This window comes from Bufo bufo, chromosome 4 (genome assembly GCF_905171765.1).
Source record: "Bufo bufo chromosome 4, aBufBuf1.1, whole genome shotgun sequence".
NCBI lineage: Eukaryota > Metazoa > Chordata > Amphibia > Anura > Bufonidae > Bufo > Bufo bufo.
This window is the reverse complement of record NC_053392.1, coordinates 129,432,840-129,438,839: the sequence shown is the minus strand read 5'-3', so window position 1 is coordinate 129,438,839 and position 6,000 is coordinate 129,432,840.

Genomic DNA, 6,000 nt, shown 5'->3' with positions numbered 1-6,000 from the left:
AAGCAAAAAGAAACTGACATTTCTCATGTAAGGGAACAGAAAAGAATGCATTGGCCAGATCAATGACAGTGAAAGTAGTGGCAGTGGGTGGAATGCCAGCAAGGAGTGTGTGCAGATTGGGGACAATAGGTGTCTCAAGAACAGTAGCCTCATTGACAGCTCGGAGGTCCTGCACCATGCGGTACGTTGGAGGCTGTCCTTTCTCCCTTTTCTTCCGTACTGGGTAAAGGGGTGAGTTACAGGGAGAAGTAGTGATCTTGATTGCCCCATTCTGCAGGAGGGCCTGCACCTGGAGGGTAATTGCATCCTGTTGTGAGATAGAAAGCGGATATTGCGCTTTGTATGGCAGAACCTTGGGATCCTTCAGGGTCACAGTGACCGGTGGGACATTGAGGCGTCCGATATCATGGGGTCCTTTGGTCCAGAGAGTATCGGGGATGAGGTGCAAAATGGTTTGCAGCGAATCCCCTTGTTCATATGAGTCAGCGTCCTGAAGTGTGGTTAATGCCATAAGGAGGCAAGTATCTTCCGGGTGTAGGGCTGTACCGAGGGTGACTGTTCCATCCTCTTTGAACTGTATGTTAGCCTGGATTTTCTGAAGAAAATCAGAGCCTAACAGATTGAAGGGGCATGTTTGGCTGACAACAAACTGCGACATGACTCCTGCAGGGAGGTGGAGTTGGGGGGTTTTAGTCCGGGAGAATCTAGGAGAAGTGACTGTGAGTGGCTTGGTCACGGAGTTATGTTGCACAACCCCCTCTAGTCCAGAACAAGGTAATTGAATGTCAGTGAGACAAGAATGAGGTACGGCAGTCTCACATAATACACTGCGGGCTGCACCAGTGTCCACAAGAAATGAAAGTTCCTTCCCTGCAACCTCGAGAGTCACTCGAGGGGTGGGACCGGTAGGAGGGGTAGAGACTGTCATATATGGAATGTCCCCTCCCTGCACTGGTTTGCCAGCGTCCTATTGCGATGAAGGGGGCTGAGTGCCCCCCTGTCGCCGTTGATTGGTTGGCCACAGATGTTTGCTACGGCAGTGTCGTTTTATGTGACCGGGCTTGCCGCACCCATAACAGACATAAGGGGGTGGGTGTTCTCCACCATCTTCTCCTGACATTACGGCTATCACAGCAGCACGGGTTTTCTTTGTGTTACTCTCTAGACCCTTTGCAATCTGCTCCAACATATCTAGTGTCAAGGATTTCCACTCGGGGCGACAGGTCACAAGGGCTTTGTTTATCTCTGGTCGTAGACCATCGACAAACGAGCGGGCCAAGAGTCTGAGATGAACAGGCTCATTCTGACTAAAACCCATGTCTTTGTAATTTTGTTTAATCCTCTGAGCAAATTTCTCGACAGTTTCAACTTTTTCCTGTGTCATATCCTGTAATGTCGTGGATTGGTCTGCTAATCTTGCTTTCGTCCATTTCTGTAGTTGTTCTATAAAGAATTCTCCAGACTCATGATCCCGGGGGTCAAAGTTAGCACCTTTAAGTTCAGGGATGTGGATTTGATCCATTATCAGTGTGGAGTATTCACCTGTCTTGTTTTCCACTATACTTTGCAGGTCCGACCATGTGCACCCATAAGTTTGATGCACTTGGGACAGTTTCCTGAAAAAGGGCATGGGATGGGTCTCAGGGTCAGGCAGTAAATTCACTATGGTGAATAACTGTTGTGGGGTGAAAGACACATATTTTGGTGGTCCCTGTGGCCGGTTAAGTGCTAGGGCTTCTTTCAGTGTCTCAAGGTTTCCCTGCTCAATTTTCTGTAAGTTCTTTTGTAACTCTGTAATCTGACCCTGCAGTATTTGATCTTGTGAACGTCGTGATGGGCGCACGACCATGGGCACAGTCCACTGTGGTGCCAGAGATAAAGTTGGCGGATCACCGTAGTCTGTCGGGGTACCCCGCGAAGGAGTCTGCATATTACCCGGTGCATTTTGTATGCCCATTGTGGATTCTGCAGCACCGTCTGCATCCCCCTGTTCTGCTTCATCAGGTTGCCCCCCTACCATTATAGGAGTAAGGGTGGCAGGTGAGTGGGATAGCATGAATGTACCGTCCGGGTTAACCATGGGGTACAAGGTAGTAGGAAGGGGCAAGGGTGACATAGGAGTGACGGGGGGGTCCGGACTGAATGATATTAAAGGTCCGTTCATGGGCGTTGCCTGGGGACAAGATGGCGCTGTAGCTAACACGGGAAGTGATGGGACGTGCTGGGGAGTAGTTACCAAGGTGTGGTTTTGTGGGTGGGGAACCCCACAGGGAAGGCACGTATCACGGGAGGAGGGATTCTGTTGACCACATGTTTTGCAGGTCCACCCACCTGTTTTCTTCCCGGCGCCATTATAGGGTGGTGGCAAGTCATGTATCAATGCAACACCAGGCTTACAGAAATATCTCTGTCTTTTCTCATCAAAATTTAGTTCCCCCCCCGGTCTGTTCAAATTCTTTACTACAGTCCAACCACACACGGACCATGTCTGTCAATTTATCATCTTCTAACTTCCCCCTCTTCTCGTTTAACAACACTTGCCAGGTGGCACTACAAAGGATGCCTCCTTTACAGACACTATAACTCTTCTCCAACTTAGTTAATCCTTTTATGAAACGTTTGCCTCTCCTGTCCGCCACGTACTGTTCAGGTAAACAGTAGCCCTTCGGGACACTTTCCTCATTTCCCATTATCTCTCGTACCTACTGGAGCCGCCTAAAGACCTCTGTATAGAGTAATCACTGGACGTGAAGACCTTTGAGTCCCGGTCAGCACACTCTGGGCTACCGCGAACCGCTCTCCCCCCTTCTGTGATCGTCCCCTTTATGGAGATTCGAGTCAGACACCGGGCTGAACTCCGATACAGGCACACAGGAGAACTCTGTGTCTCAGTCAGTGATACTTGTCAACAGGGTCTTCACAACTTATAGGCACAACACAGTACATCAAGACTTTAAAAAACATATGGGGTTCTTACTTTCATGCCCTCGAGGACGTCCCAGACTGCTTCCGCACCCCTCCCTCAGACGAACACCAAGAGGCTACACCAGGGGACACTTTATGGGCAAGATGACTCAATTTTCTTACCTCATATCATGGGTTGCGATCCCGGTGTCCGTTAGTGCGCCTCTCCTCGTCTGGTCTCTGGGGGTACGGGAACAGAGGGTCCAATCCTCGAGCCCCACGATTGGACGCCAAAATTGTTCTGGTTCTGGCCAAGCTGCCAGTTCGGTTGATGTACTGCTCCAAATTAATTAATGTACGTGCACGGAGAGATCAAATCTGAGACAACACACATCTCGGAGTTATAACAGGATCTCTGGTTTATTTTCTGAAAAACAGCAGACAATACATAGGTTTTACGACATGAAGAAGTGGGAGGGGGGGTGAAAGATAGAGTATATCTTTTCTATTGGCTACGAACTCTATACTTTTCTGTAACCTTGACGGCTCAGAGGAAATTCCTCCCCCCTCCCCCCTTGCTCGTGGGTGAAACCGTTACTTCTTCTTTCTTTGTAACTGCTTGCTTGAGCTGAACGGAAACCACAAAGAAACACATGATAAAACACAAAGTAAGATTCTAGTTTATAGGTGTTGGCTAAATGCCTGGCCGCCATCTTAGCTAAACATAGTCCTCAACAAGCAAGTATCCATTTTGTATCAATAGTCCATAACACCGATACCTCCTGAGAAGCGGGAGCCGTAAGATCACAAGTGGCACAGGTACACGCAAGGAGAATATGCTCAGCAAGATGGCGGATTCCCGCCCTACCTCACCAGTGGCTGACCCAGAAACAGGAGCGCTTGCCCTCACACAGCAAGGAGAAGCTCTGGGTATACAAGTGATCAATTATAAAACGCTGGCCGTTGAAGTGGCTAGACTCCTGGCGCCTGATATTAAGGAGACATTGTCTAACACACTGTCACAGTCTTTGCATGAACTTCATGAGGCGGTAACTCAGCATGATTCCCGCTTGGATGAATTGGAGCGGTGGGTAGCCTCAATGGAAGATATATCTGCCAGGTCTGAGAGAGATGTACAAGACCTGTATAAGCAGAACATAATTTTAAGAGATCGTTTGGAAGACCTTGAAAATAGGTCCAGACGGAACAACCTGAGGCTGCTGGGACTGCCGGAGAGTGTTAAGCCACAGAACCTCATGGACGGGAGCTCCCATACGCATTGGGCTTGGAAGGCAGACATAAAGTAGAGAGAGCCCACAGAATTGGTCCTAACCCAGACGCCCAGGAGCGCAGAGGCCGCAGAGTACGGGAAGAAGTGCCGAAACCTCGCCAGGTTGTTATGAGATACTTAGATTACAATGACAAAGAGGTGATCCTAAGGGCCTTTAGAGCAAGGAAGGAGCCCCTGAAGATTAGGGGGAACACAGTCCTATTATTCGCCGATTATTCGGCGGCAGTTGCCCGACAGAGGATGGATTTCAGCCATGTTTGTACGGCTCTTTACAAACAACAGATCCGTTTCCAGTTGCAATACCCGGCGCGGCTGAAAGTGACCCTGAAAGATGGCACTGTGCGATTTTACCGAGACCCATTAGCAGCGGATGAACTGCTTCAACAGCTAGAGGGCAAGGGAGGGAGAGAATTCCAGAATTCAAGATCGGCCGGCTCTGGAAACCGTTCGGGACCGAATGACAACATAGAAGAGAATGCTTGGGTGAGCCAGGATTGGAATGACGGCGAGAAGGGGCCTAGACCGAGAAGCCAACGCTCAACAAGCGGCAGGAGAGCTAACCTCAGGAAAAGGTGACTGTCCTAGATGATCCTCTATGTCATGGGGACTTTGCTATCCTTTGATTAACAGGACGTTACTTTAGATGTGAATGACTAAGTCCTGAAGTTCACTGTTCATGTTATAAGTGGGGCCAAGTTAGTTATTTGATCCTATCTTTTGGGGGAGGTGGTAACAATGGGGAGCTTTTCTTGTTAACTTATAATGGGAATAATGTGGTGAGGGAAGTTTTGTAACTCAGAAAAAAGGGAGTTAATAAGGAAATATTGGTTGGCAAAGGGGGAGGGGTTATATACTTCTGTTAACAAAGGGATTAAGGGGGGAGGGAGTGTTACAATTTCCGGGTAATTTCAGCCTGTCTTGCCATTAGAAGCTAAGGGTACACATCTGGATTCAGTTCATTATTAGGTGCGTACAATGTCACAATGAAAATAGTGTCGTGGAACATAAAAGGTTTGCGATCACCACAGAAGAGGTGGATGGTGCTTCGGCATCTTAAAAAACTTAATCCTGATTTAGTACTGCTACAGGAAACTCACTTAGGGACAGAAGATTTCGGTCGCATGGAAAAAATGTGGGTGGCGCAGGCACTGGGCTCTCCTGCGATCAGGAGAAAAGCAGGTGTCCTAATTCTAATCAACAAACAGCTTAACTGTCAAGTTATAAGGTCCCAGGCAGACACACAAGGAAGATGGGTCAATGTAGTACTTCAAGTTCAAGGATCCCAGTACAGTGTATATAGCATTTATGGTCCTAATTCCAACAATACTCAATTCTTCAGGGATCTAGAAAAAGAGCTGCTACTAGATCAATGCCCCAACAAGATAGTGGGAGGAGATTTTAATTCCGTAATAAAAGATCAGGAGGATAGGAAACGTAGCAAGCATAGGGTGGAAGGGAGTAGGTCGCAAGATAAAGTCCTGGAACCAATGATGCTAGGAGCGGGGTTGATAGACCCATGGCACCAACTTAATCTGGACGAGAGAAGTTTCACCTTTTATTCCCATGGGATGGATTCGTGGTACCAAATAGACTATATTCTGGTGCACCAATCTCTACAAGGGAAAGTTGAGTCAGCTGATATTGGTGATTTGGTTATTTCTGATCACGCACCTGTGGAACTGATCCTGAGAGATTCGTATCCTAGAGGTCCGGATTACATCTGGAAATTCCCTTCACATTTGACCTCTAATGAGGATTTTGTGAACAAATTAATAGGGTGGTGGGAAGAATACCAGGACACCAAT